This window comes from Polyodon spathula, chromosome 4 (assembly GCF_017654505.1).
Source record: "Polyodon spathula isolate WHYD16114869_AA chromosome 4, ASM1765450v1, whole genome shotgun sequence".
NCBI lineage: Eukaryota > Metazoa > Chordata > Actinopteri > Acipenseriformes > Polyodontidae > Polyodon > Polyodon spathula.
In genome coordinates, this window is record NC_054537.1 from 35,175,294 (window position 1) to 35,199,369 (window position 24,076).

General features: G+C 39.9%; 1 protein-coding gene across 3 annotated transcripts in view; it reads right to left on the reverse strand.

Annotated features, from left to right (window-relative positions):
* The window catches only part of LOC121314470 (ankyrin repeat domain-containing protein 12-like), an 81,032-nt gene that overhangs the window by 52,939 nt on the left and 4,017 nt on the right, over positions 1-24,076 (reverse strand). Inside the window, exon 1 of one of the 3 annotated variants that reach the window (XM_041247781.1) lies at positions 8,746-8,843. The exons of the other annotated variants lie outside the window; for them this stretch is intronic. The gene's annotated coding sequence lies outside the window, so the exon portion shown is untranslated. Of the gene's footprint in view, positions 1-8,745; positions 8,844-24,076 lie in introns of those variants that run through there. 3 annotated transcript variants of the gene reach the window in all.

Sequence of the window (24,076 nt, forward strand, 5' to 3'; positions counted from 1 at the left end):
CAAAAGCTTAATACGGTACCACTTGAGAACATAATGTATGCGGTCTTCAATCGCCAAGCCTCACTTTACCTTTTACAAGTGGCTACAAGTTGCAAGGTCAAGATCTCAACAACACAGAGGCTCTGGTTCCAGGGGAAGCATGACTGACTGGAGCGATTTTACATGCTGGGTAAATTGTCAAGAAGGACCTGCAGCATTTAATCCCTATTTTTGAAGGGTTTTTCTTTTTTCTTCCTCTGTCTTGGGTTAGGTTTGGAGAAATATTTAGGAATGGCACTATTAGAGTACACAACCATTGAGATAGATAGTGGCATTGTAGGCTACACATTGAACTGCACTTCTCCAACTGCACACAGATGTATAACTGTAGCCCTGTACAGTAGCTTACAATTCATTACAGAGTGGCCTATACTTACAAAACAGACTCCAGACCATTCCAGATCAGTACAGTTCAACTCAGGTTAGTCACCTTCCACTAGGTTGCCTAGCAATGAACCAAAGTTCCTTGTTTTCAAATATGAAATCACATGCTAACCTTTGGGAATTCTGATTGAGGGGGGCCTAGACGACAGATTATTATAGTATTCATGCTGTGATAAAGACCTGTTATACCAGGCATTATTTGTTGAAGTAACTGCCAGTGAATTTTGTTTCAGGCAGATATAAGTTTTAGCTTCCGATTTCACACACACACACACACTAATACATCAGTGGTCTATACTACCAGAGCGAAGATAACTGACTGATGTCTGCACAGTTTCTGCTTTGCATTTCATAAGGAAACTGTAACCAACCTGCTGACCCGCTATGTCCCTGCATGCAAGCGGAGGTCCTCTGACTCAGGCTTGCTTGTTATACCCAAACAAAAGTGCACCACACTCGGAGAGCACTCTTTTAGCTTCATAGCCCAGACTCTCTGAAACACTCCTCCAGCTTTAGTACGTGCAGCTCCAACGGTCGTTCGCTTCAAATCAACTCTCAAGACCCACTTGTTCTCTCTTGCTTTCAATGCTCTTTAAGCTTGATATCTGTTATTAGCTGTTGTCTAAATTGCTATTTCAGATTTTCCACTCCATCTTATTCGTATGATTCTGTAGGACACACGCATCCACAATGTTTAGAATTCACACCCTGTGCCTGTATTTAATGTACTATGCCCTGTGTTTCATTGTATTTAATGCATTATACATTGTTCCTCATTATCTTGTTTTTGTGCTGGTGATCTACTATGAAAGGTGCTATATATAATAAAGGTTGATTGATGTATGATTGAGCAGGAGGTAACAGTAACTGCCTGAGAAAATTACATACAAAATCAAGACTATTTGCCTGTCAGAGTCAACTACTAGATAGAGACAAAAAAAGTGACACTGTACAGGCTGCTAGCAATATCAATAAAAACAGCTACCTCTATGCTAAATTTATTTAAAATATTTACCCTAAGCATCATATCCTTTATATGGTTACGCAAAAGAGAATTGACAGTTCCTAGATCTACCACAGATCACTCCTACATCCAGTCAAAACGTTATTGCATTTCAAAGAGTTTCTAAGCAAGTACTGTAGGTGTATTCCCAGATCATACAGAAAAGCACAGTGCAATTCAGTTTTGCTGATCTGTGGAAATGATCAGTCAACACTTAAGCTAAATAAAACAAGTCAGTTTTGGCTGGCAACTGTAAATGTAGGTCTACAGTATGTGGGAAAGTGCTCCAAGCATCTTCCTGTTACTCTGGTTAAGTTAATGATGGGTTTCCAGTTGCAACATGCACTAATGCTCATTATGATTCCTAAAATGATAATAATAATACATAATAATAACAGCAGTAATTTTAAACAAATTAAAAAGACACTCAAGAAACAGCTCACCGATTTTAGTTTGTACATAGTTTAAAAATTAACAAAATCAACCTCTAAGCAATATCAGTAATTCATACTGACAATGTTATACTGTTTTGCTCTGCTTTTAAGATTCTGAATAACAATAAAAAGAGATTTCACGGGGCTCCCGAGTGACGCATCCAGCAAAGGCGCTCCACGCGGATGTGCCCTATAGCCTGACCGCAGGTTCGAGTCTAGGCTATGTCACAGCCAACTGTGACCGTGAGTTCCTAGGGGGCAGCACACAATTGGTCGAGCGCTGCCCAGGTAGGGAGGGCTTAGGTCGGCAGGGAAATCCACAGCTCACCGCGCAGCAGTGACTCCTGTGGCCGATAGGGCGTCTGTGGTTCTGCAGTGGAGCATCCAGATCTGTGTTGTCCTCCGGCACTATAGGTCTGGTGGCCTCGCTGTGGATCCGTAGCATGTAAAATGACGGACTGGCAGGAGCACGTTTCGGAGGACGCATGCTCCAGCCTCCATTCCTCAAGTCGGAGGGGGGTGGTTGAGAGCGGTGAGCCGAGGATACAGATAATAATTGGGCATACCGAATTGGGGGAGAAAAACTGGAGTAAAAAATTGCAGACGACTAAATAAAAAAAAAAAAAAGACTTCACACATAAGAAAATGGCTCAGACTGTAACAAGCCTTACTCTGCCTCCCAGCACCGTGGAATCTGGATTTGAAAGCTCAAGCCTACAGCTGGCTCTAAAAGTAGGTTAATGATCAGGGATACCCAAGCAGTTAAGGTGAACAATGAATCATTTTCTGATTATGAATAGTAGTGTAATAACTAGATTAGGGCAGAGGCATAGATACAAAAATAAGAATGACAAAAGTTCAGAATATCTCTGCCATGATCAGTGCTGCACACACGCGTTACAAACGATACTGTAGCTTGAGTGGGGTATTTTTGGGGGTGGTTTCGTAAAAATGGTGTTCTGTGTTTAACTGGTTTTAATTGATTTTCAGTGGTATAAACTAAAATTAAAAACACACAGTACTATTGCAACTTCTCACAAAACAGTAGAACTACAGTAATAGTATGCAGCAGAAAATAAAGTCTTCCAATTCTAAATCAACAGGAGGTACTTCAGACTAACCACCTTAATTAAAAATAAATAAATAAATAAATAAATAATAATTAAGGCGCTGTAACTGTCAAAATGCAAATCCATGCTACAGTACTGAGCAAATGTTTTTATAGTTGAGATCAAAACCGAAAACAGTCTGCTTTTAGGCTTGAAGGATTTGCTGCAGAAAGTGCAGCTGTGCTTCAGCCTGGCAGAAACTAGGAGCATCAACAAGGCTGTTTCCACTGCAGCCATCTTTAAATTACAAGGCATCACAGGGACTCATGAGAATTATAGTACTGTGCAAATCCTTTACAGCATATGAATATCGTTCTAACGTAGTTTTCGTTCAGCTAAAAATCCAAGTGAAAACATAAATAACATTTTATTTATTTATTTATTAATTTATTTACTTCTATTTAAAATAATCTTCAAATCAGAGTCTTATTACTTTGGTCTCAGTTACCAGGCCAACTATGCAGATATTGGCAGCAACTAAAATTAATATTCCTGCTTATACTGTACTTCACTTTGTATTCCCCATGCCATCTGACAGGGCCAGTGCTTCATAAAAAAGGAACTCGTGTGTTTGCACAAGCATGGCCCCTTGAGGAAGTGTCATAGCAACACATGTTTGTCTGTTTCAAAGTGAGAAATTAGTTTGTACTCAGTAATGACTTAAATGAGCCAAAGAGCATTTTCACCTGATCAAGCTTTATAAGGTTACAGTAGGCTGTACTTTTATCTAGAAGTACTGTACTGTAGGAGCAGTGGTAGTAGCAATACTAGTAGCACCAATGATTTTTGTGAACACATCAAAGCTGTTCCCCTTTCAATTATAAGAGCATTGGAACAGTAATTAACAAGTCTGAAGTATTCACTAATAAATTTGAATAATACGACTGAACCTGTGGAATGAGACGTGAGGGTGAAGACAATGGCTTGGTTTACATGCACTTGAAAATGGACTCTACAGTCATGACTGTGTGACGCTGTCACGTGAATACATTGTGAAACAGCAAAAGGACGTCCTTTTGGCAGTGTGAACCCCCCCCCTCCAACACACACACTACATTTCTGGACTACTTCAACAGTAGAACCTCCACAGTTATACTAATACCTGCCGACAGCAGTCATTATCACGGTACATTTTAAACATCATCAATATTAAAATGAAAGTCAAACTATCGGATACAACTCAAAAGTTTTATTCAAGCACATCATGTCAAACATCTGCACAACCTAAACTTCGTATTTAAATGAACAATTAAACATAAAAGGGTTTATTTTCTAACTTACCACACAGAAAGCACTACTTAACAAAATGAAAAACTATAATAAAATAAACATTTAAAACAGCTAGTGTAAACAGCACATACAAAACCGTAAAAACAAAAGTAGTTTTTAATCTAAGTAACATATAATTATCCTGCATGTGTCACTCACAGCACAGAATCTAGGTTGAGCTGCTGCAGCCTGCAGCTTTGCAGTTTTCTGATCGAAATGTTTCTGCTGAAGCACTGTGGCTAGCTTCAAGATGAAATCTCTCCTACCTTGTAAAAAACAAAGGAATTGATGGCTGCCAGGTCCAACAGAGATAACAACAGGCTTGTGTGTGTGTGTGTGTGTGTGTGTGTGTGTATATATATACACACACACCACAATAAATAAACATTGTAGGTCCATTCTAAATCAATTTACATGTATTGTTGTAAGGCGGTTCTAGTGCCAAATGAAATTACTTTACATTTCCACAAATCTATTACCCACACAAACACACAAACACACACACACACACACACACACACACAAATATAAATTCTAAGTAGTAAAACCTGTAGAAATGAAGGGGATCCCGAGTGGCGCATCCAGTAAAGGTTCTCAGCGTGGCGTGCAGGGTGCGCCCTATATTCTGCATGACGCAGGTTCGAGTCCAGGCTATTACTTTGACGACCCAGGACTTGAGCTCCCAGGGGGTGGCACCCAATTGACCAAGCACCACCCAGTGGTAGGGAGGACCAGGTCAGCCAGGTTGTCCTTGGCTCACCACGCAACAGCAGCCCCTGTGCTCAGAGGACAGGCCCCTACAGAGTCAGTGCAGGGCTGGTAGAGGTGGGCTAAGACTAAAAATAATTGGACATTATTAAATTGGGGAGAAAACAATAAAAATAATTGGCGACCTCTAAATTTAAAAAAAAAAAAAGAGAAAAAATAAATGTAGAAATTATATTTTACATAATTTTCTGTGTGTGTGTGTGTGTGTGTGTGTGTTGGAAAGGTAACCAGACAAACAAGTAGCTAATGCACGACATAATTCAGAATGTGCCTGACAACACATGAATTAATTTCTCTTGAAAAGTTAAAAAATTAACTTCATGGCAATGCCGATATTCAGAGTCGTTCTTTTCCTAATTACTAGGCAGACACAGACATTTAAATATCACCTCCCCTCAATGACTATGAATTGAGTAATCTGCATTGGTACGGACGATTTTTTTTCCTAAATCAGAACTGCATAGCAATGCATTTCCTTAAAAGTACAGCAAACAGGTTGTGAGGAAAACTGTCATGACTTGTGCATGTAAACGCTGCCATTAAGAAGGATAACAGGTAATAGGCTTCAGCAAAGACACTTCCATTTTACTTTGAGGGAATGTTCAGCAAAGACACTTCCATTTTACTTTGAGGGAATGTTTTTTTGGACTCAAACATGCTTAACTGGCTCGTCATTATAGCAGATGTACTGTACTGCACACAGGAAGGTCTTGGTATGCAAACAAAAATACCTTTAGCCTACATTCTGTTACAAGCGCATGTGTACTGTGCAATCTTTAGCTTCAACACTGCACTTTAAGGGATCCAGTAGTCCAGACTAACAATGGCATTTTATTAAAAAATCTTCTATACTGCTATAAAACCTTCTCTTTCAAAACCATTAAAATACAGCATTTCAAAATGGCTAAATGAAACATTGAAAAAAACTGGATCTATGAATAATGATTTTATGTGAAGATAAAATCCTTAGTAAGATATGCTACCAATATCAACAACTCAAAATTGACCTTGTCCACTGCGTTCACTGAAATCCAAATAAGTACTATGCTATATATAAGCAATAACACATGACATACAATCCAAATATATACACTGAAGTGTGTTAGTGTGTTTATACAATGTCTTAAAATGACATAAAAAAATAAAAAAGTAAAACACTAGACTTAAAACTTGAAGTTTTACTGAATGTATCCTTCCGTCAATGCATAATTGTCCTTATACTGTATTTGCTCCAGGCTGACTAAAATGATTGCCACTGGTGTTTGGGGGTTAAGCGTAAGGTTTGACACAGTATTTTTTTGTACATTTCACGGACGAGGTGCGGCAAAAAAAAAAAAAAAAAAAGAAAGGTCATGCTCATGGAAAGGTCACCAAATTATGTAGTTTTAGCTACATCAACATGCACAACAGCTTTTAAATAGTACACCAAAAACCAATAACAAAAAGACTATTTCTTTTGACTACTGACACATTTAAATGTTACTTTAGAGTACAAAACTTAAGGCTGATTCATACTTCTGTCGCAGATGAATGTGATACGTAAGGTGCAGAAGATATAAAAACTGTGCAGCTTCACTATTTGCTGTACGAAGGACGCATCGTGTAAACAGCTCCTTTGACTGCACAGCTGTCGTTCATACTTTAAATACAGACTGCATTCGCGAAATTTGAAAAATGGACTTTTCAGGAGATGTGCTGAGTTTGTAAATCTTATACAAGAGGTTTAAAAAAAATCAAAAGCAACGCTGTTGGTACATCTCTGTCCTCGCAACCAATAGACTGGGACCACTGCTTCAACGCAAAAATACACATGCGATGCCAGTGACACCTGCAGATCTGCAGTCACACTGCACATAGCAACTGGCAATTCCCAGCAAAGTGTGGCCACAAGCCTCTGACTCCACTCTTTACTTCAGGGTTTTCTTGCTCTTCACAAATCTATCATGCAGTTCTCTCAAATTGGGCTACATTCTATCCAGTCCTTCTCTATTTTTTTTCTTCTGAATAATACACATCAACACTGTTTCTATTATTTGGGCAGCTCTATGTTATTTAAGTGAGGGGTTATATAAATGTGGATGTTTACAAACTTCTTCTATTAAAAGTTCCTCAAAGTCTTTTCAGGTCGCAGAAGAATGAGAAAAGGATGTACGACTTTCCAAAAGAGTTTAGATGACGTAATTCTGACCTTTACAGTACATACTTCAGACTCCAACATCATTTCCAGTCAGAGTTGAGGGTCTAATCACGTCACAATCACGGAATGTCATCTACAATCCTGTGAAATGCGTCTTTTTTGGCACAGACTTAACAGACCATCAAACTGTTCACCTGTCATTCTGAAATATCTCTCTAATTAACATCTGAAATGTTCACTTTGGGATTCTCTGTTGGTTGAGAGGATGGATGTACTTGCTGTTATTTAATTTCGGAAATAACAGAACAAACTTACTGAAATTTGTTCTTACTGAAAAAATGAACAGTAACATGTAAAGAGCTGTCTGTGTTACATGCTCTCAGATCAGGACTTTAAAACTGAGCATGCGAGCTGCAGCATGCTATTTCCCATATTACAACTATACACAATTAAAGGAGCAGTCACCAATTCCATACACAACAGTTGCAAACTATTTAAAATATCAAAGATGCTGTGTTAATTGCAGTCCTAAGAGGCACAGATTAACCATTCATCAGAATGAGGCAACAAAAGAAGGGAGTACAGGCATGAAGTTACTGTTTTATATCACTTTAGCATCTTAGCAATATGGTTGGAATAATAAATCGATAATACCGATAAATCATGATAATTTTTTTGCAGCGATAATTATCGGTGACCCAATGAAGCAGGAAGCGGCTCTGCATTGAGCAGGAAGCAGCGCTGAACTGTCTGCGTGAGCACTGCGTACACCGGGAAGTGAAGAATTGCTTTTTACATCATGGTTTCATTCTGATAATAAGTTGTACATTGGCAAAGCATGACTGGGTTTCTAACATAAAAACACAAATATTGTTGTTTTTAAAATTAAAAAAAAAAACGCTAGCTCACTGTAAAATTACAAGAAAAGTGTAACTTTTCACTATTAAACATTTTGACACATGATTTATTTTTTTACGTAAACTGAATGTAATTGCAAAAAGAAACAACAAAAAATGAAAATGCAACCATATGGCACACTTGTAATATAGCCTAAAAAACTGTGTTGCTTGTGTTGCATCTTTATTTTAAACTATAGTAAAGACATGAGTACTACTGCAGCCTATGCACCATATCAGGAAAAATAAGTGGGTGCTAAGAACCCTCCTATATCTGTTTCTATGGCGTTGCTATTGTAAAAATGGGTTGATGCATACACAGAAAAGAGTTAACTTTTAATGGAAGGACAGGCAAAACCTAGTTTGATTCTCTAAACGGCAGATTTGCCACACAAGAAAACAAATCAAAACAAAATGCTTCCAGGTAATGTTGGCAATTTAGTTTCGTTATATTAATACATTTGGTGGTACTTTCTTTTTTAAAAGTAAACGTTCTCGAATGAATACAAATGTTTGCATTTTTATAGGAAAACTACATAATTTATTAATATACAAATTACAATAGCCCATTTACTTCTACTCGTGCTGCTATTACCCACGTACACTGACGTTCGCCGTCCTACCCTATTATATACTAGTTTGAATGTACTGTTTTTTTCTGTAAATGAGAAAAACAAAAATGTTTGAAATAAAACAGCTTACTTACATGTTTAATAAACACTGATAGCCTGCATTTCAAACAGCAATCCTTAGTTTATTCCCCCCACCAGTGCTCCAGACGGTCAGGATGCATGTTGGCTGGCTGACTGGCTGGCTGGCAGGCTGGGAGCCACTTGCAGTTCACACAAACACGGTCGTCTAGAATTACTGTGCTGTTGTTTATGTAGCCAGGTAACCAGAGGGAAACATTTAGAACAGCAGTGCTCTCTGAAATTCGCGTCAGACAGTATAACGACATGAAGCTGACAGCATTAATGTACTAAGCATGCCGTGTACCTGTGTATTTATGTGTTTGTCTTTTAAATATAACCGGTGGAACTAAATAAAATAGAGCTGGCTTATTGGACTCGAACAACCTGGTCTGGGTTTATTGATTGAAACAAAACACACAACGCAAACTACACAATGTAAATACGGTATCATCTTCAAACAATTACCATCACCCCATGTGTAACTATTTCACCAGAGTGCTACAGTTGTGTCAATAGAGACGACACAGCGAGTCCATCATTTATAAAAGAAGGTTTATATATTTATTTACTATAGCCCTGGGAAACGATAGGCTTGCGGGCTACGCTGGAGGATCATTGGTTTTAGGTGGTCTTCATCGCGTGAGTTTACCATTACTTAAATTCTAAAGCAGAGAAGAGGGTTACAATTACTTGAATACTTCTTGCATCGACAGTCCCATGCAATCCCTCCGCAGTTAAGGTAAAACAAAAGCACTCTCAACCCCGGTTTTAAAACAGCTGATGGGCTTCGAATTACTCTATCAGTAAACCACATTTTGCAATTTAAAAAGACCTCCATGAATTTTGGAACTGTTTTAGGCTATCAACAATCATATAATAATTAGATTTAATAGTAGAACATGATGAACTGGAAAATCTCGCTGCTGGGTATGGAAAGTTCCCAGACAATAACAAAGAAAATTATTATTTGGCTACAAGGCTATATTCGGCGCAATAATGGATTTTCAAAAATGTTATTGCCAGATGTACCCACGTGAAACCACTTGGAAAACAATCAGACTTTTCACATCTCCTAACTGGTCCACCCAAAAATTGTTTAAAATGTATAAAATAAAATAAAAAACACTATCAGCATCCTCCCACGGCACTGTTAACCCTACCAGATGAACAAGGCATGCTGATCCAGACCACAAGACAGTGTCTGGTCAAAGGTTAGAGGTGGCAATCTCAGGTGGAATAATAAGCCATTGACCAACAACTGCCAGCTTCCAGTTGTCCTGGGTGAGGCTTGGTTTTAACAACTTTTCTTGGTGGTTGCTCTCCTGGAAGGAGGAATATTGTCTTTTGTGTGTAATGCTTTGATGGAACTGGTGGCAACTTTTTGGTCAGGTTACGCTTGTCTTCCAATGCTAAGGCCAAACATCGCAGCACCTGACCATGGTGCCAAGTAAACCGTGCTTGGCTAAGACCCACCTTACATCCTGTCAAAATGTGCCTTAATGTTGCAGGTGATGAACGCAAAGGACATGAGGGATCCTCACCCACCCAGAGGTTTAGGTTCTGTGGTGATAGGAGAACATCTTATGTTGATCTGATGAGGAAACTGATCCTGCTCTGTTCCATTGTCCATAGGTCTTGCCAATCGATCTTGCGTCGTTCCACACTCTCCCATCTCATCCGTTCTCCCTGCTTGGCCTAGGAAACGGCCTTTACAAACCTGATCCTCTCCTCCTGCTTTTGCACCTCGTTGACTACCAGCTTCCTCTGTTGAGCCGGGGCTGCCTTGTGCCATGTAAGAGGAGCTGAACTGAGACCAAGACTTCCTTTTCCATGCTGAATTTGCCCCATAATATCTCCAATTCAAAGGGCAGCCTTAGCATTTTCCACAGCTTTCTTTGCCGCCCATTTTCTTCCAGTTTACAACACAGGTGCTGCCTCCCTTACGCATTTGTCACGTGAATCTACTAATATCATTTCCAGTCTGACTTTGGCACACTTAAACTCTTTGGTTAGAGTAGAGATTGGTAACTGCAGTATTCCTTTACCATAAAGTCCCACTCTGCTGAGGCAGCGTGGAACTCCCAACCATTTCCTGACGTATGAACTGATTAAAGCTTCCAGCTTCTCAATATATAGTAGGCTACTATATTTTACCTGAGTTATGGCTGAGATAATACCTATATATAAAATAAATTAATAAACAGGAGAGAACACCGTACCCTCAGTGGCTAACAGTGTTACTGAGGTGCAGGGCCACAGCAGAATTACAAAAATACAGTAGTAATTAAATTAGGAAAAAATGAAAAACTTGCTTAAAGCAACTTTAATACACAGCGATATGTCTTGCCATTTTGGAACTGCTAGGTCCTAACAGCCCCTTCTATAACTGCCAATGTCTGTTACAAGAAGCCACGCGAGAGCGATCTGCTAATTGAATGCATCTCGTCCACCTTTACTACCAGAAATATAATGTATCATTGAAAAACTATCAAGCAATTATTCAGGGCAATAATGTACATCATACTACTGAAGCTGCTTTCTGTAAACTGCTTGTTGCTACTTTTATACCATAAAAAAAAAAACTTTTCTTTCAGAAAATATGCTTTTGTCTTACACATCTGCTACTGTAAATAGGGTCTGTAATCTCTCTATCTGTGATATAATAAGGACAAGTGACCATGGTAACAACAGAATAAGCTTCATGGCAATACCTACAGAATGGGGCAGACCCCAGAGGCACTGACAAGAACAGTCAGTAACATCGTACATTTATCCACCACAAAAAAATTACAAAATAAAATGCCTTTCAGAAAAAAAGAAAATAACCTGTCAACTTGCAAAATGACAGTTTACTGATCCTCATGTGTTGGTTTTAGAACTACAGTAGTACAGTGCTGTACGTCACGCACTGTGGTCATACAATTCATCAAAACAACAGCTGAATGCTCCCCTTTTACGTTCTTTTTAACCTTTTAAAAAAAAAAAATTCCTGATTATTCAACCACATACAAAAGTTTTGGTCTGAACAGTAGTGAATAGCCTGCCTAAAATTGAGCTTTTACATTATAAAAAAAGAAAGAAACAAAAAATGTCTTGACATTTTACATTTTATAATAGCTAACAGTTATACAAGGGGAAAAAAAAAGTGTTGCCCAGTGTTTAACTTTTCACTGTTCTTGTATAATTTCTAGACTTTCAATAAAGTTTGTTGAGGGAGGCGGTGGGGGCTCATCACATTGTATTTCAGATTCTCCCCAAGAGCCCAACAAGTTTTATTCACAGTACAGAGGTAACAAAAGAGCAGCGAAAATGTAAACAACATTTTGACATTATTAAACATTTAAACACAAACTTTGGAAAGTAGACAGCATTTCAACAGGAATACAGATATATACTGTAAGAAAATACTTGGCAAGTGCAGAATTATGAAATTTTAGAATTTGTTTATTTTGACGGGGGAAGAATAACTACCACAATTTAAAACCTGTAATTTTTTGTTGCTTGGTCAATTTTGACAATCAGGGACTGGTAAACAGTTATTTATTTACTTATTTATTAACTAAAAGTTAAACTTTAAACAATGAACAAACCATGGAAACCCCCTGGGTCCGTCAACAACCCTGAAGGAAATCCTTCAACAATGCAGTGACCAATGAGCACAAGAGAATATTCAGAGCACAGACCTCTGTCAATGGATGTTTTATGAGGGAGTAAAAAGTCTGAATGTTATACTATGTTTATCATAAGCCTACAGTAAATGTACAGTAATTCACTCATTAGACTATGAAAGTAGAAAACTGAATTTTCTCAGCTATTTTAACGTAGTTTGGTTTCCAACATTGGCAAGCATGGTGGTTTTACGATGTGACTTCTATTCTATACTGGACTGTATTGGGGAGGGCTGGATCTTCATAATTCTGGTGGAAAGGACAACAATTAAAATCATTGGTTTACAAATGTTTTGAATTTTTATACACGAGGTCTGGCAGCCTATTAAGCCTTTTCTTTTAGTCTTTAAAGTACTGGAATCGTGTTAACCATACTGAAGTGGGCTTCTAGAACCGCGGTCGTGTAAACACAAAAGCACTTTGTTTTGATGGTTTACAGGGCCAGCGTGCTTTGCAGTACCGGCTTGAAACACATATCTTTGGATAGCGGAGGGACTGACGTTCACTTCCTGATATATTTTTTTTGTGTGACGTTACAGAGGGGCATTTAGTGTCTAAAGGGCGGAGAAAGGTTTGGCAGCGTAAATGCTGTAAATCCGATGTATTTGACAGTTAGATTTATTCTCTCATGTGTTTTAACATAACATTTATAAATATCAAGAAACCGGTGGATATAAGCAGGTACTACTTCATGAACTCAATTTATCAGCAGGGTTCTCCCCTGGCTGTTGAGCGTAACGGGCTGTTACGTTGTTACCTGGAAAAATGATGCAGTAATCAGGCCATGTATTCAGTTTGCGTAACGGCCAAAAAATAATAATAATCCTGTGAAATATTGTTGATTATTCCTTTAAGTGAGATTGGTTTGCTTAAAATACTTGTTTCAGCTCTCAATATTCTTCAATAGATTGGTTGTGACAACATGTTCTATAGTTTGGTTCGTGTAATGTATGCGACACGGAGACGAGACTGAACTTCACTGAACTTTAGTAACACATTCCCCCCATTGACAGATGAGACTAGATCCTGGGTGCGCCCCTGATACACAGCTCTGTAACAAGCAACACCATTGCAGATCTTTATTATTGTACCATAACTACATTCCCTCTAAGACTTACATTTAGTTAGCCACTGTGGCTAAAGTAACTTAACATTTTTTACCCACACTGGAAAAACTTTAGCCACTTAACAACACTGTAAACATGTTATAAACATACTGTTTCAGCAAGGCAAAAATGTGTATTTTATTTGAAAACACGTAGATATTTGCCATATAATGCCAGACCCTACATGCATTTACAATACACATAAATATTACACACTGAACAAAAATATAAATGCAACATGTAAAAGTGTTGGTCCCATGTTTCATGAGCTGAAATAAAAGATCCCAGAAATTTTCCATACACACAAAAAGCTTATTTCTCTCAAATTTTGTGCACACATTTGTTTACATCCCTGTTAGTGAGCATTTCTCCATCCACCCGACAAGTGTGGCATATCAAGAAGCTGATTAAACAGCATGATCATTACACAGATGAACCTTGTGCTGAGGACAATAAAAGGCCACTCTAAAATGTGCAGTTTTGTCACACAGCACAATACCACAGATGTCTCAAGTTTTAAGGGAGCATGCAATTGGCAAGCTGACTGCAGGAATGTCCACCAGAGCTGTTGCCAGAGAATTGAATGTTCATTTCTCTACCATAAGCCGCCTCCAGCATAATTTCAGAGAATTTGGCAGTACATCCAACCGGCCTCACAACCGCAGACCATGTGTAACCACGCCAGCCCAGGACCTCCACATCTGGCATCTTCACCTGCGGGATCGTCTGAGACCAGCAACTCGGACAGCTGATGAAACTGTGGATTTGCACAACAGAGGAATTTCTGCACAAACTGTTAGAAACCTTTTCAGGGAAGCTCATCTGCGTGCTCGTCGTCCTCACCAGGGTACTGACCTGACTTCAGTTTGGTGTCGTAATCGACTTCAGTGGGCTCACCTTCGATGGCCACTGGCATGCTGGAGAAGTGTGCTCTTCACGGACTAATCCCGGTTTCAACTGTACCGGGCAGATGGCAGACAGCGTGTATAGTGTCGTGTGGGCGAGCGGTTTGCTGATGTCAACGTTGTGAACAGAGTGCCCCATGGTGGCAGTGGGGTTATGGTATGGGCAGGTATAAGCTACGGACAATGCAACACAATTGCATTTTATCGATGGCAATTTGAATGCACACAGAAAGCGTGACGAGATCCTGAGGCCCACTGTCGTGCCATTCATCTGCCGCCATCACCTCATGTTTCAGCATGATAATGCGCGGCCCCATGTCACCCATTGAGCATGTTTGGGATGCTCTGGATCGACGTGTACGACAGCGTGTTCCAGTTCCCGCCAATATCTAGAAACTTCGCACAGCCATTGAAGAGGAGTTGGACAACATTCCACAGGCCACAATCAACAACCTGATCAACTCTATGCGAAAGAGATGTGTCGCGCTGCATGAGTCAAACGGTGGTCACACCAGATACTGACTGGTTTTCTGATCCACGCCCCTACTTTTTATTTTTTTTTAAGGTATCTGTGACCAACAGATGCATATCTGTATTCCCAGTCATGTGAAATCCAAAGATTAGGGCCTAATGAATTTATTTCAATTGACTGATTTCCCTATATGAACTGTAACTCGGTAAAATCTTTGAAATTGTTGCATGTTGTGTTTATATTTTTGTTCGGTGTATTTAATTTGCACTATAACTCTGAATCCCACTTAATAAATGCCAAACTTAGTCCAACGTGAAAAAACATTACATATTTCCTAAATTCTGAATAGGTGTGCAGAGATATTCATGTACTACATAATCTTTTCCACTACAGAACGGGAAAGCAAAATTGTGCCAGTAGACAGTGATATTACTGTATGTTAATATTAATGCTTTCCTGACCAACCACAGCTCTAGTTACACAAGATTTACTAATAATATTAATCACATTAGTACAGATTGTACAGCCACTACTGTGTTTAAAAAAGTTTTTTTTTTTTTTAAAAGGTGTTCTTTCACCTGTGAATACTGAACTGATTCTGACATTAAAACTCAATAAATCATAGTGAGACAAATAATTTTTTAAATAATAAAATGTGTTTATTATTTTATTAAATTATTCCTTTTTCAAATACACTGTTACTATTTCCAAAATATACTTCACACATTTTAAATGTGTGAAATATGTTGAATGTTGAATGTGCTGGCAGTCTTACACAAGTACATTTTTCAAAGCCTTCGCCACCGTGGCAAACTTTGGGGAAAAATAGTTGAGCCACAAGGGAAAATGTTTCAATGTGGCAATGTGGCGAGCAGCTAGCGGGAACGTAGCATAACAAGCTGGGTTAAATAAATAAATCGTTCTGGTGAAGAACAGTAATGTGTATTCCAAACAGTTTTGAGATATTCAATCTTTTTTATTTCAAGGTCTTTAGAAAAAAAGTTCCACAATTTTACAATAACCCTTTTGTATGACTTCAGTTTCCCATAGATAGATTTTCATATAGTACATAGGTTTTAAAATATAAAATGTGGGACACAGTACATGTCCTGTTTTACTTGTGATAAGTGGAAGAAATGTTTGTTGTATATTCCTTAACTATGTAACAACAGTGACAAACGGGTTTTCCACTTATTCTTGCAAGCACACGTGATCAAGTGTAAGTTATGTCTTTTAATGGTGCAACAACCATATATATCAGAACAATGACAACAAAAGCAAAACTCCACAATCACATGATCACAGTAAAGTTTATCAGAATATTTGGAATGTGAGATGATGCATGTTATTAGTATAGCTTTTTTTTTTTTTAGTAATCAATAAGTAATATAATATTTTAACTACATATAATCCAATACAACTCACATGCAGAAACTACTACTATGCAGTAGGCTACAATTGACAAAAAAAAAAAATTAAAAAAAAATCGAGACTTGAATTTTACAAAAAATGTTTAGAAAACCTACCATTTATGCTGTTTATGAAAGAAGAATAAAAATAGGACTAATTATATCCACATAATCGTAGGCCATTTTAATGTTTTGAAAGGTAAAAACAGGTTTCTCAGTTGGACAGACGCGATAACACTATGGCAAAAATCTAGTTTCCCCTCAGTGGAATGGCGTCCATTTGTTGCTAGGGAGTACGCCATCCGATGACGCTGACTCTGCATCTATCTACTGACAACCATAGATATAGAATATTATGCTGACAACTACTTCCTAAAGAGTAAGCATGTGCATGACTTGTCTTGCCTCGCCTGCAGGGTATTGAGAGAATCTTTTTCTTTGCCTGCCCCCCGCTCCTCCCACCACCACACTGTGAAAAATTCCTGGTGAGAACCCTGATCAGATATTTTTTTTGTCCTTATTAATGATAATAATGGAATGAATGATTTATAGAAAATAAAGTCAAGAGTAGTGCCCATTATTGCTTATAAAGACCCTGGGAATAAACGTGTATTATGTCATTGCAATCACTCAGGTCAAACAATGTCTTGTAATTTGCCAAAACATCAAAATTTTTCAACAAAACTTTCAGGAAGTATTGTAAGATCCCTTGGGTCATAGAATAACACATTTTATACATGTATCTCTAAGTAGAATACATACAAAAAATACTTAAAATATATTAAAAAAAAGTGTTAAAAAAAAGAAAAAGTTTGTATGGTTTCTGAAGTACTTTATAATTTTCCCCAAGTGTTCTGAAAAAAACGGACATCATTTCCAAGATAGATAAAATAGATTTTTTGTGAATTTTTATAGCAAGAGTGTCAAATACAGCCAAAAAACACCTGGTCCTGGGGGAGCATCCCACTGAAAAATGCTTGGTCCAGAAAGGGTTAAAGTAATTGTAGCGGATAAAATAATTTCATAAATCCTACCCATTTTACCATTTGGTACATAGCTCTCAAATGAGCAGTTTTAAAGAAACGCATGTTATAGCTAACACATTTTTATTACAAAAGAGAAGTCTGATTTTATACTAGACTTCCTGGCTGATTTCACCCCAGCAGTGTCTCGTGGGTCAAAGCGTGTTACTCGTTTAAAGCATGACGTCAAGAGGGGAAGCAATTAGTTACTGACAAGAAAGAAACCATGAAAGGAGTGGGGACAACTGAGCAAGGAAGTGCACCAGGGTTTAAAGCATGGCTGGCAACATACATTTCCTTAACCTGGTGCAGTAGCAGATATCATGTTTTAGAAAGAGACTACATGTGTGCTAAAACATTTCTTTCTTTCTAAACTGCACATTTGAGACCTATTTAATGAAGAGATGTTCATGGTGGAGAAGATTTATGGAACTATTTTGTTAGCTATGCCTACTTTTAAAAAAGGTTTTGTCTCAACACACTGGAAAAACTAAACAGCAAAAGCACAATCAAAGGGCTGTAAACCACTATGGGTCAGAAAATTAAATTAATTGGGCAGTATAGCCTAATAAAATTACTGGATTTCCTGAATTGAACTAAATCTATATGTGTGCACAATGAAGCCCTAAAATCCTTTTGCTAGGCTGGAGGATTTTGCATCCAATATTATCCTTATAAGATAAAGAAACAGCCAGTACTTGAAATAAGCTGCGTACTGAGTGTTTTACACATAAAAAAAAAAAAAAAGAATTACATATGAAATTTAAATATACTACATGCAGTAGCTAGAGAATTGATCACAGAGACGCCAGGTTAGCTGTCTGGGAAACACGTGTTAATGTATACTTTAAATGTATATGAGTACGTCATCGATCTATTACTCATGTCTCTCTCTACCGGTACCAATCGACCAATAAGTTCAGGTTTTCAATAAAAACGTAGTGTCATAATTATTTTAAACATTTTCAGATCTTGAAATAACGTACTGTAAATAAGGTAACAGTCATCACTTTTTACATTAACGTATTTGAAACCAAAAACAATATACAAGTTATTTAAAAAAACAATAAGGCTACTTCAGTTTCAGGGCCAATCTTTAATAAACTGTCTATCATGACATTTAAGGTTAGGTTATTGGATTTACTGATTTTCACAAATAGTTTTTATTGTCTACATATCTAATATATCTAAAAGATCTCAAGGGCTGTCTTACAGAGCAATCATGACAATGCTGGATTTCCATTGGTCACACTGTTTCAAGCACACAGGTTTCTTCCAGCCTGTTTAAAGTCAATTTTCATACACATTTGTGGCTATATATGTTCTGGTATTAATGTATTCAAGGAAACAGCTACCTTTATGTTCTAAAACAGTGTATGATCAATTCCCCAGAAATTACTGTACATCAAGGGCACATTAGATATGTGGACTTACCAACTATTTTTTTTGTTAGTAATTTTAACAACTCCTCCACAAAATGTGAACACTGATAATAAAACCTTAACACTTACTGGGAGTTCTGTTATTATGCAGATTAAACCAAGCTCCAGTATCTAAACCACTAGAAGGAATGTTTTTAGACCGGGGGAAAAAAAAAAAAAAAAAAAAAAACACAGAAAAGGGCGTAGTAAGGCTCTTTTAGTTTGATAATTTTACCAATGAAACACATCTGATTATTATTATGGCATAGGTGTAGAAAGAATTTAGTATGTTTTTACAATTACCCGTCTTTCTGCAATAGGTAAAGACCGTGGCCCATCACACCATAACTATTGTTATTACCTGTATTATTTTATATCCACGTGCTGTAGTAAAATCTGTATCCTTTCGTACCTGCTAACGGCATTTTGCGTGTAAACAATCGAGAACGCTTGCCCGAGGCGAATTAAAACTGATGATAACTACTGAGACAGAACTTTGCCTGTCTCAGTAGTCCTGTGGGCAAGTGGCTAAAAAAAGTGTACAGATACTCTCACGTTCACAGCCTCGCGTTTAAAAAGTGCAGGAAAAGTCAATTTTCTAAACGTTGTGTAGCAGTTGTTAACAAACATTCATAATGCTTACAAAACAGACGCTCAGAACTGACACCTCCTTTTATCGCCCTTTGTCATGACGAATTTAGCATTATTTTGAGATATTCAAATGCATCAGCTTTTTATTGAATTTTATCCGTGTGATTAACTACGCTATTAATTTATTCATCGTCGTGGTTTAACTGTGAACTTCTTGTATAAGCAAAATGTACTTAGACATCAAAACTGTATAAAAACGGACATTTCCTCACATTACGTTTTTTTTCAATTTATGTTTTGCTTGTTGAAAAAGCCCAATTGCTTGAACACAACAACTTATTTGGTTACAGTGTAAAATATTAAAGTATTTAAAACTATACAGATTTAAGGGATGATTGCTTAACTATGTGTTATTACTAACATATTCATATTACAAGATTTAATGTCAAATATTAGAACAAAACTTTCATATGGTCCGTTTCAAAGAGTGTGAGGAAATGGCTATTCATTTGAGCTATTTTGTGTTTTGACATTTTTTATACTGTTTTGATGTCTAAAATGTAGATTTAGTTTACAATACCAAAAGTTGACATTTAAACCACGCCGATGAATACAATTAATAGTGCACTGCATCTCTGAAATGTAAAACATAGTTTTACAAAAATGTGGAATTTTTTACCGAGTTGCAACTCTCACCACAAAAAAAATAAAATAAAATAAAAATAGATGATAATTTGCAAACACAAGGAATATGAGATAAAAGAGGCAACACACTTTTCAAGTAACCAGGGGCTCGTTTCATAAAAGAGATTTGCGATGATTCGCAATCGTTAGCACATTGCCAATAAAAAAATGGTTTTCACAAAACTTTTGCAGGGCTGCGACATCGGTCATTTTTACCAGAAGCCTGTGATGTCTTCCCTGAAAAACGGATATGGGTTGGAATTGGCCAAAATGAAATAATCAAATATGCGTCACAGATGTTTAATCGTCACTGAAGCCAAATTTTTACACTGTCCGATATGTGAATAGTGTTGTTGTTGCAAACTTTAAATAACCAGTAGACTATAAATATGTACCATGCTTCAATATTTGACATATTTGTTATATTACATTCATTTATCTGAATTCTTTCTTTTTTTAACGAAAAGGGGTAGTTTTTTCACGATAGTAATGTTATCTATTGTATTATAGGGCAGGGGTTATCAACGTCATCTTTCAGCACTTCGGCAAGTTCGCCCACTTCCTCACAAAGTTTAGCAAGATACGTGGAGTTTGTTGCACTGGATTTATTCAAACTAAAGAGTGTTACCGCTGTGTTCAGAACACTGAAGGCCTGGTTCAATATCTTTCGCAGCAAGTGCCTCTCAACGTAAAAAACAATGTGCCCAAATAGCGCGAGGTGCAATGTCTTTTATTTTTCACAACACCAGAATGCTTTCCAGTCATTGGTGCAGCTCCAGCAGTGCAGACCCCAATTCAACAGTCCAGCTGAAGTCATAAAACAGTTTGAAAATATCGTCTGACCTCCTTGCAAAACAAAAAGTCTTCCTTTATTGCCTTATTCCACACATACCGAGGTACCGAGGGTAAATGGGACATTTTAGAAATGTCTGTGGATTCGAGTTGTATTATCATCATCACGCAGCCAATCAATGCACTGCGAAACTATGTCTTCTGACATAAAAGCGATCTGTCGTTTGACATTGGTATGTTTGCCAGTTCTTGCCAGTTCCTTGGCCTTCTGCTCGCTAAATATTTCTTTTACAATTTTAATGGAACACGGCATGGTCAACCCTTCAGCGGTCATCCTAAAACCTGTCTGGAGGTGTCTGGAGACGCCCAGAGGCGCCTGGGATGAAACGCCCCTAATGAACTAGCATGTCGACCGCTCTATAAACTCATGATAAAACATCATTATATAGTGAGAAGTAATGTTTATATCAATGGAATGCTACTACATAGCATGAGAAGTACAATTATATACACGGCTAAAACACCCAGTCATTCAAATATAGTCCAAACCGCCTCCAGTTGCCTCCGGTCGCCTAAAGCCTTGAGGGAACAGCAGGCGCCCGGGTAGACCAGACACCAGACCAGACTCGTCATCCAGGACCCCCCCTGCTACAGTGACCAGGGAGCTCTCAAGCTCATCTGGGTCACACTCCCCTACCCCACAACCGATGCAGAGGCGCAGACACCTTTCAAGGGAGGCGTGATGGTCACCGCTGAGCGGCGCTTCGTGCAGCTGGCAGAGACTGTAAGGGCTCAGTAGACCATGCTGGAGACCCTATTGAAATCTCATGGCAGGCTGCCCCCTACCACCGGGCAGTCCCAGCTCCCACAGTCTCGTTCCCCGTCCCCTCTGCCTAGACCCCCTAGCCCAGGAGAGCTGTCCTTGTCCACGTCCAGATCGGACGTCTCGGAGCCAGCCACCTCCATCGGGCAGGCCACAATGGGAGGCTCCTTAACGCCCTTGCCACACGTGTCGCAGAAGGAAGAGTTCCGGGCCCTAATGCAGCTGCAGCCACGGACGTTTCCTGGCCGGCAAAACAAGAAGGAAAGGGGAACCGCTTCCGCTAACAGAAAGGGCACCCACAGCATGCCCTCCCCCTATGCCAGGACTTCCTGGAACTGGTGTGCTCCTCCTGGAGCAACTCAGCGTCTGCACCCTCAGCCTCCAGAACAGCAGAGTCTCTGCTTCTTACTGCAGGAGCCCAAGAAGCGGGTCTAGGCGTATTCCCCACTATCGGGGACACGGTCCCGGTTTTGGTGCAAGGTTCCACCTTCACCAAGGGGGATAAGGACCCAACCTCTCCATCCAATGACAGATGCGATGTTCAAAAAAGCTTATGCATCGGCAGTGCTGTCGGAGTGAGCAGCAAATGCCATGGCCATACTGGTGCTCTACCAGAATCAGTTGGCAGAGAGGCTGCAGGAGAGAGCTACACAAGCAGACAAAGGGGAGCTTCAGGCGGTGGCTAAGGCGATGACCGGCCTAATAGGGCAGTTAGGTCAGGCATCAGGGAGGTCGCCGGCAGCGCTGGTGGCCAACCGCCGGCATCTGTGGCTGACACAAGCGAAGGTCATGGAGACCAAGAAGGTGGTGCTGCTGGACACCCCCATTACACCGGGGCAGACTTTTGGGGCAACCATTAATGTGAGGCTTGAGAGGTCCCACAAGGCCACAGAGGTCATTTCCAAGTTTTCGGCTTACCGTCAGCGCCCAAGGTGGCATGGGCCTGCTGGGGTGAAAGGGTCTGAACATCGCCCTCCACCCCAGAATAGACAAGCAGGCAGAGGCAGAGGCAGGGCCAGCAGCAGGGGACCACCGCAGGCCTGGGGTAACCGGTTCTCCAGCTGGAGACCGAGGCCAGGGCCTAGAAAGACCCGCCCCATCCCAAGCCCAAGGGAGACCGCCCCTGAGGGGCCCCGGCTACCACCAAACCCCCCCACAACCGGACTGACCAACAGCAACGACCCACGGCAAGGCTGCACCCAGGACTCCTGGGTGTTATCGACAATGAGACAGGGATATGCTTTACAAGGGTGTGCGTAAAAGGCAATGCGTATGAATTCTGCGTGCTGCCTTTTGGCCTCTCCCTGGCGCCCCACACTTTTTCAAAGTGCATGGATGCAGCACTGGCTCCACTCAGGCTGCGGGGTATTTGGATCCTGAACTATCTGGACAATTGGCAAGTTTGCGCACATTCAAAAGCACGCGCAGAGGCTCACACAAAACAGGTCATAGATCACGTGATGATGTTAAGGGTCTCAATACATCAACAGAAGAACAACTTCATACCGTCTCAGTCCACAGTGTTCCTGGGGATCAAACTGAACTCTGTGAGCATGCTTGCCTCACTGTCGAAAGACAGGATTCGGTTGTTGGAGGCCACACTCTCCCTATTCAGAGAGGACACTCTCCTACAGGTCAGAATATATCAACGGTTGTTGGGGCTGACGGGAGCCGCCTCGAGAATCCTTCCACTAGGGCTGCTGAGAATGCTCCCGCTTCAAGCCTAGGTAAACCCGGTCCAAGATCGGTACCGGCTGGTGCGAGTATCCAGACACTGAGTGGTGGCTCCATCCTGGCAATCTATGCCTCAGGTCTCCCCTCGGATCCCCTCACAGAAGGGAAGTGGTCACAACAGATGCCTCCAGCCTGGGCTGGGGAGCGCTCTGATACGGGAGAGGAATAAGAGGTCAATGGAAGGGACATTGGCAGCAAGAGCACATAAATGCGCAAGAGCTGCAAGCAGTGAACCTGGCGTTATCTCATTTTCGCCAGCAGTTAGTGCACAAACATGTGCTGGTCCGGACGGACAATACCACAGTGGTAGCCTACATAAACCACCAAGGCGGCCTGCGCTCACCAGGCCTTCACCACGCAGCGCACAGACTCCTGTCCTGGACGCACAGAAACTTGCGTTCCATCAGGGAAGTTCACCTCCCCGGAGTGGACAACAAGGCAGAGCTCCAGACAGCACGGAGTGGAGGCTGCATCCTCAAGTGGTGAAGCATATTTGGGAGAGGTTTCGACCGGCATGAGTCAACCTCTTTGCCACAGCCGAGTCCACTCATTGCCCCCTATGGTTCTCCATGGAGAGAGACGGGGGCCCCCTCGGAGTAGATGTGCTAGCTTACCCCTGGCCACAGGGGCTATGGTATGTGTTTCCTCCGTTAACATTATTACCCCTGACACTAGAGAGGATCATGGTGGAGAGAGCACAGGTTTTGCTGGTTGCACC